The sequence below is a fragment of the Dermacentor albipictus genome, chromosome 1 (assembly GCF_038994185.2).
Source record: "Dermacentor albipictus isolate Rhodes 1998 colony chromosome 1, USDA_Dalb.pri_finalv2, whole genome shotgun sequence".
NCBI lineage: Eukaryota > Metazoa > Arthropoda > Arachnida > Ixodida > Ixodidae > Dermacentor > Dermacentor albipictus.
In genome coordinates, this window is record NC_091821.1 from 88,189,612 (window position 1) to 88,198,761 (window position 9,150).

Sequence of the window (9,150 nt, forward strand, 5' to 3'; positions counted from 1 at the left end):
CATGTCCCGTCGCCTTATTTTACACAATAGTAGTCGACGTTCATATTTGGTTTCTTTTTCATTGATTTCCAAAGGCTCATGTCTGGCTTGAACATCTATGCGTGGGCTTCTAAACCTGCGTGAGCTAGGCAAATCTCATTTATTTCCTTTGAACGTTGTATCCACGCTCAGGGCATAAAGGTCAGATAGAATCAATATGTATCGCGATAAAAACGAAAAGGAAATGAAGAAACAAAGAAATGCAGGCAGCGACACTTAGCTCCTTGACTTTAGTTTAATGTAATTCAGCGCAATGTGGGCGTCTGCAGTAGCGAACATCAATGTGCGATGTGGTCTGTGAGCACATTCCTTTATTTCGTATGCGCCCTTCCGAAGATCCAATTTAGCAGGATTTAGGTGATTTCACAGCTTCCACAGATCTTTTTTTCTCACAAAGCATCGCATGCTGGCGTTTACAGCAGTCGGCTGGCATAAGTCAGAATGGAGTTCTATTGAAATCTGCGTACCTTCTTTTTCTTCGGCATCAATGCCAAATTCAATCCAACTTCGGTGTTTTGGCGGAGCAATTTTCATATACCCTTTGCTCGAATGTAGGCATGATTAGACACTCAAAACTCGAGCGTAGGCAGGATGCGAGATAGGTTGTAAATGAAAAGATCCATAGGCGTTAGCGCGAGTGGGCGACGAGGCGACGTCGCACGAAGACAGACATGCAAACGGGGCGCAAGGTATTGAAACTACGAGTACAATAGGCCCGTCGTCAGGCAGCCTTCCAGAGAGGTTCCAGAGCTGAGAAAACTTCGCGATGAGCGTTCTTTTTTTTTTCATATGGCACTACTGTAACATGTAACCGACTCTAGGCAAATTTGTTACATGTTCCGGTCTCGTGGGAAAGCGCGGTTTCCCCTCCCGTTCAATGCGACACAGCGTGTCTGCAAATGCGGCGTGGAGAGCTTCTCTGGGCAGGATTCGCAGTTTTCTGCTCGTGGGAGCTGCTTGCGGCTGGCCGTTAGATTCGCCATCATCTCGTACGCTATCATTGCTGTCGAGTTCCATTTACAGCAAATTGTTTTCTGCTACGAAATGCACTATGAATCCAATCCCTGGTCCTGAGCATCAGCATTCGAGCTCACCGAAGCGAGTCGTCGACCGACGGCGGACAAAGCACACTCGGTACATGTCGCGAGTGGCACCGGGAGGAGCTGGCTACCAGTCTTTCGTTCTGCATCTCCCTCCGCCAGCGCAGAGAGCTGGATGCACGAGCGCGCACGACGTGAGCCAATGTTTTCATATGCCGAGAGTTCTCCGATTTCATTTGGAGCTTTCAGCGCTTCGCACCGGTTCGCTCCGGTTTCTTTTCCACTGACATTCTTTTTGGGTTTCCAAGATATTTGAAAGCGTTGCCTCCAGAAAGACGACGTGCATGCTCGACGACGATGATGCGTTTGGAGAACCGAAGGAAAGAAATAACGAAAGAGAGGGCGCCCTGTCCTCACAGGAGGCAGCCGTGGTAGCAGCAGCCAAAGCGTCGTTCATTTCCTTCTGACATCAGAGGGGGCAGAATGCGGTCCGAAGGAAAACGAAATCGGCGCCGTTAAAGAGAGGCACCGAATGAAAGGGCGCATGCGCAGCTTCCCTGAATGGAGTCGCCAACAAAGGCGCCCGAGCCGCCGAGAGCGACGACTTTTTCCCCATCCCCTTCCGCTTGCCGAGACTGCCTCTCCGCCCGTGCGTCGCCCCTAAGGCCGGTCGCGAGGGCACCGTTGGCGGGATGGAAGCCAACCGTGTGTCGCCAAACCGGGCAGTCGCGGTAGCGAGACCACATAAAAGAAATGGGCAAAAGTGTGGGAATGTAAAGGAAGGCCCCATCCAGTGCAATATTTCACGAAAGGAATGAAAATCTGCCCTCCATCTCCTATCTCTCTTTTCTTTTCGAAGAGGTCAAGGTGGTCAAATAGACGAAGGCTCTGCGCGTCTTTAACAAGCTCGACTTCGAATACCGTATAGCCTCGTGGAGTACCGTATAGCCTCGTGGAAGGGTCGCGCAGTGGCGTAGCAACAGGAGGGGCCGGGGGGCCGTGGGCCCTCGGTGCAAGGTGCCAATGAGGGGGGGGGGGTGTCATATACGTCTGAAGACGCCCCTCTGTCCGCCTCTACATCCGGGGAGGGGGGTGACAGAAGACCTATGGGCCCCGGGTGCCAGACGACCTAGCTACGCCACTGGTCGCACCCGTGTAAGGACCACACTCCCATCTTGGCATCCAACAAATTTGAAGAAAAAAAAAATATTGCATCGGAGAAGCAATCGCGTTCGGTGACTCGATGCCGCGCGCGCGCGAATCGGCTAATTTTCGCGCACTGCGTATTTCCGCGTGCCGCTAGTAGATGACGAGAGCTGAGCGTTGACCTCTGATGCAATGGTACATCCGGGGATCCGGGATGTGCCGGGGTCAGCGGCTGCGCTGGCACCATTTTGACCAAAACGTTCGGTGCAGTGTAAGGGCCGCACCTCGTCAAAATTGTGAAAAAAAAAGTGCGGCCCTTACTCGAGTGTATAGGCCACGCCAGGTCGACCGGTAGCAGATATAGAAAGCTTTAGTTTCTCTTTTTGGAAGATTACAGTGCGTTACCGGAGGCGTAAACGTGAGAAGATGGGCTTGTGGCGCCGTCTGGTGGCGCAGAGCTCAACCAGGCAAACACGGAACTGTAATTGTAGTAACCAAGTGTATTGTACTTTGCTACGGCTGTCAGTTTTTGGCAGTTGCGTAATCGTGAACACGTTGCCTTGTTAAATGATTTTTTTTTTCGGCAAGAACACTCGTGGGACACGAAAACATGACTATAAAGCATTTTATCGTCATGTTACAGTCATAGCCACCAGCTTTCCTCTCTGGTAACCTGATATCATACAAACGTCATTGCATGTAGCGAAGTGCCGGACAAGCTAAGGATCTCTAATAACTGACGTCACCGCATGCCACGACGCTAATCGCGCGCTGCGGTTGAAATGATTCGAGGCACAGTGAGACTCATTTTTGCTGCGCTGCCTCATAATCTCGTATATTTAGTTGTTGAAATATTTATAACTGCATAATAGGGCATGAACAGTTGCCGCATGCACAGTGCTATACTGAACCTACGCCGAAAGACTAAAAGAAGCCGTCTTGTATGAAATGTTCTAAAATTAAGTGAAACGCCATGTTTCACTTAATTTTTTTTTCATCCTTCGCCATTGGCTAGCACAAAGCCGCGCCCTAGATATCGCCAGGATCGGCCACTAGGGAGGAAGGATGTAGTATCAAAAGAATAAAATCCAGAAAAATGATCCTTACAAATTGCGAATGTAGCTCATTTAAAAATTTTAAAGGCATACTTGAAGCAGCGTTGAAGCACAGAAGACGTGTCTATGTTGAGGGTGTCTGGTCCATATCCCTGTCTAATTACATCCACCTGTATATTCATAACCATGATTACAAATCACCGCTGTCTTGAATTAAAGACAAGACACCTTAACAAGCATAATGCAATAGTTCAAGAACTAGCTCTATTTCGATATAAGCTGTAGACGCTGTATTCGTCACACGTTACAGGGTATGTTCAGGATGCGAGGAGCTTACTGGAGGGAAGTCGAAAGCAATGAGCAACTTAAAATAAACTTCCTTTTGAAACATCTGAAATAAAATGTTTCTGCCATAGGCGCGGCCGAACTTCGACGAGTGTCCCTAATTTTTGAAATGATCTCAAGTAGTATGGGCAACTCCTGCGCATGTGTCCTGCTGTGCTGCTCAAAAAAAACCTTCCACCGCTTGCTTTTATATTTAGTGACGCAATTCTTTGTTTCATAACGAAAATGTGTAGATAATGGCAACGAATGTAGGATACGCTTTCATTTTTTTCGTTATTTTGTAACGACGAAGAACCGCCGATTAGCCAGGCGCTACAAAAGTGCTGGTCAGTGCTACGAAGTGCTGGTCAGTCAGGCGCATCATCAGCGCTTTACGCACGGGGCCGGTTCTGACTGCTCGCAGGGTTCTGATTGTCGCACCGAGTTCGACATATCGCTTCTTGTGTAGCTTGTCAATAAAACATTGACATTGGTGGAGGTGCTGGTACGTCTCCATCAACGCTGGATCTTCGAAGCCCAACCCTTCAACCATATCGGCCCTGCCGGACGAGCTAGCCCAGCCTTCTCGAACCATGCCTGACAATCCAGCCCAACAAGCTGTAGCCACGGCGCCACCTGTCATCTATCCTGGCGGACAGCGTCAGCGGGATCCTGCTATTTTTGCGCGTACCGGAGACCACGACGTTGACGAATGGCTCGCCTCGTACGAAATAGTCAGCGCGCAGAACCACTGGGTCGATACGGCAAAGCGCACCAACGTAATTTCCTACTTGAGCAACGTTGCACAATTTTGGTATCGTAAGCAGCAATCCGACATCCGGACATGGTCGGAGTTCATGATCAACTTCGCGGAAGTCTTTGGTCGTCCTGCTGTCCATAAACTTCAGGCCGAAGTACGCCTGCGCGGACGCGCCCAGCAACCAGGTGAGAATTTCACCAGCTACATTGAAGACGTCGTTAATCTGTGCAACAGTCGACGCAACGATGTCAGAAGCTGACAAGATCAGGCATACCCTCACGGGAATTGTGGACGACGTGTTCTACATGTTGGTCGTCCGAAACCCGACCACAATGTCTGTCGTCATTGCGCTATATATGGGAGAATTACGAAAAACTTTGGAGGCACACTCTAAAAACTAAGAGAGTGCCGGGCACTCCCTTTGAGGGAGTAGCGGCTTGTCCCATATTTCACTCTCTTTTCGAGAGTAGATCGACCCTCTTTGAGAGAGAGTAGGTCGACTCCTGTTGACAGAGTTTTGTTACTCCACCGCAAGGGATTGCTAGAACACTTCCACAGAGTGATAATACTCTTCCCACAGGGAGTGCTAGTACTCTTCCGCAGAGTGCTAATACTCTCACCGCAGGGGTAATGGCACTCCACCAGACCGAGTACTTCTACTCCCCCAAACAGAGTGCTAGTACTCTTCCCAATCAATACCCTCGTAGCGAAGTCCTGGCCACGCATGCAGGCAGGAAATCGGATCAAATTAGGACCGCTGATATACCTTCCCAAGGCGGCTCCTCAGAGTCAGTGGCCCAATTCCAAGCGGCTTCAGAATAGGCGTGAGCAAAGTTATGCAGGATTTTAAAGTCATTTTTCCTGGCTATTTGCTGCCTACCATGAGGCGTGACTGCTCGGAATCGGCCTATGCGTATGCGTCCCGAACGCCATTGCGAAGAAAAAAAAAAGCTAACGGAGATTTAATCCGCAAATATGCCCGCAAACTTCACACTCAGGAGTCACATAATCTAATTAGAACATGATAGTCAAGGGTATCACATACTTTTGAGGAACCACATTACTCTATACATCACGTGGATTCGAACCCGCGTACACTCGCATATATACATTTCAAAGCGCACATTCTAACCATTACACCACAGAACCACCACACTCAATCGTGTTCTTTTAGAGGTTATATATATAATAAATGTATTTGAGGAATCAGCTGTGGTGGGTTGAGTTTCTCTGCAGTGTGCTGTGCTGTTGTGTACTGAAATACGTTTGCGTTTGCATAATTTCCATTCCTTGCTACGACTAACGAAGGAATACAACGTAGACGACGACGTGAGAACTATTAACGGCTTGTCGTCACCCCAGAAAAATAACAAATGTGCCGTTCAGCGCACGATCGAGTGCTTTTCCAGTCCATGCATTATATGTTCTCCGAAAATACGCGGATACAAAGTATCGTGCCAACCATCCACGTATGTGAATTTAAGTCGCGCGTATACTGGTGAACATTTCTGTTTATTTTTTCCGCCAGTTCCATTCGTATGTGGTCAACTGCGACGCCAGTACCAGGCATTTCGACGTGCCTCACGCTGCCGTGTAGGCGTTCTTTTCAAGTGCATTAGTTTAGAGTTTGGTTCAGTCCGTTGTGAGCTGTTGTCCTGCATTAGCAGCGGATCGTTAGCGTTTTGAAGAGCATGCATTCCAGCATTTGGAGACTGCTTATGCCGATAGCCGCGTCACATGCATTGGCACGCATGTTTAAATGACTAATGTGACCACTTGTTACGCGTGCACTGCTCGTATCCTGTGGCAGTGCTCGTTCTAAAAGCTTCGAAGACCATCTACATTCATACGTGTGTTCAATATATATGCACAGGATGGACTTGCCGGCTAGTCGGTTCAGCATTTTAGAAGAAAGAGCGCAACACAAGCACGACGCAAAAACATGGACCACACCACGAAGCGCTGGTGTGGTTGATGATTTTTTTCGTCCTGGTGTTTGCGCTGTTTCTTCTTCCACGATACACGCATACCACAGGTACGCGAAAGTTTAGGAGCATAGGGCGTTAACTTTGTTTTCCCCGTTTCCTCTCAGTGTCAATGGCACAATGCGTTGCCCGGAATTGCGCACGCTTACCCCCGTATTCAGAAATGCATCATAACTTGAAGCCCATGCTTGACTTGATCTAAATGACGGAAGTCGTGAACGCACCAAAAGAAAGGCAGTGAGCGTCTAGGGGACGTTCGCACCAGGCGTCGTTTATATAAAGTCAAGCATGAGCTTTGTATTAAGATACATTTCTGAATACGGGGGTTAGTCATCCACTTCTAAAAAAAAAATGTCGAGGAAACGCCCACCAAAACCAGGCACATTCGTAAACTTAACTAGGCAATGCGAAGCTCCATAGAAAAAGAGTGGTATTAAAAGCTTTTAGTATTTTTCTTTACTCCAAAATGGTTGCGCTCTCGTGGCTTCAATGCACAGAGATAGTGCAGCGTTAGCTAAAAAGCATGAATTTCCGAACTCCATGCCAAAATAAGCTTGTAAAATTTAGGTGCTAGAATCCAGGGTTTGTAGCGATCCTTGAAAACCCCTTATTTCTAAAATGCCATATTCAAGGCATTGAAAACCCTGGAATTTTTAGAAGTACTGGAAAGTCCTTAAATTTGTACACTTGGCTAGACTTAGCAGACATTGCCAATCGTTTTTTTCCCCTTTCTGTGACACTCTTCGCATGTCACAGAGAATTGTCTATGGAGGTAATAGAAGGAAAGCGACATCCTTAAAGTTGAAATTACAAAGGAGCTGCAGATACCAGTTTTAGGCACATGGAACCGGCGACAAATGTACTTGGAGGAGCAGAAGCAGGAAGCTCAACAGTTGAGGCATTCAAAGAAAAGCCGTGATGAGTAAATCGAGAGCTACAGACACAATAAAAGGAATTTACAAATGAATATTGCTTATTTGGTGGTGAAAAGCTGAGGCACCATATGATATCACATACACTGTCAAACCAAACAGTATTCAAAAACTGCAAATGTTGCAGGTCCAAGTAGTTAATTGTGCTATTGCAGAAAAACTTTGAGCAATTTCTTGAAATGCTTCCTTGTGTGCGTTTAGTGATGGGCGGTGAAAGGCAAATTAGCAATCTTTCAAATGTTTGAAATCAGTGAAATGCGATTTGTTTTGTATTCTTTTGTTTGCATTAAAGTTAACGATTTCGTTGAACAAGTTATTGCCTGTCCAAACTACTAAAAAAATCGCACGAGGTCCTTGAAGTTACTGTGTCGGGGCGTCGAAAGTTCTTGAAAACCATTGCATTTTTTTTTCTTCAATATTGCTACGAACCCAGTAGAACAACTGTCATGGAGTAAAAACCTTGGCTGAACAGGGGCTTATACGAAGAGCACAGGAAGACTAGAAATGCAGTAGTAGGCATGGAGGGCCCTGAAAAAAATGTGCCACATCTGCTTGTCTGCCTTATGTTTCTGCATTGACTGTCCCATTTTTAATAGAAGTGCACTTACTGTTCTACTCCAATAAACGCAACATTACCAACTCCAATGTGGGGCAGTCCTTCAGCCAGTGCAGAACTCTTTCTGTATATCCCTGTCAGCTCTGTCATTTTTCCAGCATTGTAGTACAAGATTTGTTAAACTGGTTTCGCAGAATATGAGCAGTATACTCTTAAATTAGCTGTTTATTTGTATGCACAAGTTCAGGTCCTCAGTTTGGTTGCATGACAAATTGCCATGCCTCAATAGATACAAGAAGAAACGTTATTACAGTTTAATAAAATCCAAACAGTAATGATCACAACAATATAATGACATACATTTATTTTGGTACGTATACAGCCCATGTCTTGGCACTGTATAAATTCAACTATACATCGCAAGTACTGTGTCCTGACCACTATTATTCACATGTGTAAAACCATCACAGCAATTCTTCAAAAAATATCGCAGTGATTAGTGACATACACTTTGTAACTGCTTTACATGAGCATAATATATACAAATGGTCCCAGTGTACCTACACATGACTAGTGCCACCCGAGTACTATTACTCACAGGTGTAAAACCAACAAAGCAGTTCTTTAAAAATATCACAGCGCTTAGTGACGTACATGCTGTAACTCCCTTGTAAAAGCTTAATACAAACACGTGAGCACACAGAAAGCTAGCAGTGGGCCTACATGGAAATACCACCGCCTCAATACTAATTCGCAAGTGTAAAACCAACCAAGCAGGTCTTTAAAGAATATCACAATGCTTAGTGACATACATTTTGTAACTAGCTTATATAAGCTTTATACAAACATGAGAACATACACAAAGCTATCGGTGCACCTACATAGAAGTGCGGCCATCTGAACACTATTATTTGCAAGTGTAAGCTCAACAGAACAGCTCGCTATAGTGATGCCCATTTTGTAACTGCCTTATACAAGCTTAGTGCAAGCACAAGAATGCGGAAAAAAATTAATTAAAAACTTGCTCTATGAACACACAAACAGATCAACACAAATGGTAAACACCGCTTTGAAGACCGTGACCGTGACAAATCGCAGTGCTGTGCCGGTTGAAACTGCCATCCACAAAAGTATTGAGCAATGCTTAAACCACACGCAATAAAGTGCTGAAAGACTGCGTCTCTAACGTACCTATTTTAATTCACATTTCTTGAATATAGGGCTCCCTTACAGATAAGGCATCTGATCCAACTGACCTGATTTTACACCTGCTAAATGCATACAATGCACTCAGGTATAACTGGTAATAATAA

The 9,150-nt window shown here is 46.0% G+C and overlaps 1 protein-coding gene across 4 annotated transcripts in view; it reads left to right on the forward strand.

The window, feature by feature from the left end:
• The window catches only part of LOC139048715 (uncharacterized), a 293,534-nt gene that overhangs the window by 25,437 nt on the left and 258,947 nt on the right, over positions 1–9,150 (forward strand). The gene's annotated exons all lie outside the window — the stretch shown is intronic.